General features: G+C 34.9%; 1 non-coding gene across 1 annotated transcript; it reads right to left on the bottom strand.

The window, feature by feature from the left end:
* Nucleotides 1-532: 532 nt before the first annotated feature.
* On the bottom strand, nt 533-639 carry LOC120227708. The gene has a single exon (XR_005527320.1). It is a non-coding gene; the product is annotated as a U6 spliceosomal RNA (small nuclear RNA).
* Nucleotides 640-833: the final 194 nt, after the last annotated feature.

Raw genomic sequence — 833 nt, 5'->3', positions numbered from 1 at the left:
TTACACTAAAACAGCTATTGACTATTCATCCAAAATTCCCATTTAACTCTGCATCCTATGTTTTATCTGTGATGCTACCCCCAGAAGTTGAACTTTATGGCCATGTAGGAGATTAGCCAGTTTTGTATCTAAGTAATCTCATTGTAACATTGCCTACTAATAGTTTCTCACATGTTGTTCGGAACAGTTTTATCATCTTACTGGTTCCCTAATTAATTTATGAGTGATAGGAAGTATTTGACATATATCCATTTTATATATGCATAAGAGTCCTGACTTGGTCTTCCCGAAAATTACACTTCATCAGTTTTGTGGATCATCCACTGAGATACTCACATATCCTCACCTCGTGGACACAGGGAAATTGCATTGGTGGGGAAGTATACCCCATGGATAGTTTTTGGACCAGTTAGATCTTTTCTTGGCTTTCACAATAAATCCTAAGCAGCAAAAGGGCTTTGAATTTCTTTATTCTCTAATTTGTTTAATTTCGATTTTGCTTTCTTCATTTTCCCTATAGATTTTTTTTTTTTTTAATATGGAACACTTCACGAATTTGCGTGTCATCGTTGCGCAGGGGCCAGGCTAATCTTCTCTGTATTGTTCCAATTTTAGTAAACGTGCTGCCGAAACGAGCAGTTCCCTATAGATTTTTAATTTTTGTTTCTGGTTAATTGTATGGTCAGTAAATTATTCTTGTTGGTGGTAGCATTAATTGGGACTGCGGTTTTAGCATTTCATAATCTGATGATGTTTGTGTGATGAATAACGTATCTATTTTTGTTGGAAGTAAGTGTTTATATAAATAGAAATCTTGTAAATGCACAGGAAAT

This window comes from Hyaena hyaena, unplaced genomic scaffold (assembly GCF_003009895.1).
Source record: "Hyaena hyaena isolate Hyena2069 unplaced genomic scaffold, ASM300989v1 scaffold_2878, whole genome shotgun sequence".
NCBI lineage: Eukaryota > Metazoa > Chordata > Mammalia > Carnivora > Hyaenidae > Hyaena > Hyaena hyaena.
This window is presented reverse-complemented; position numbering and strand designations above follow the sequence as displayed.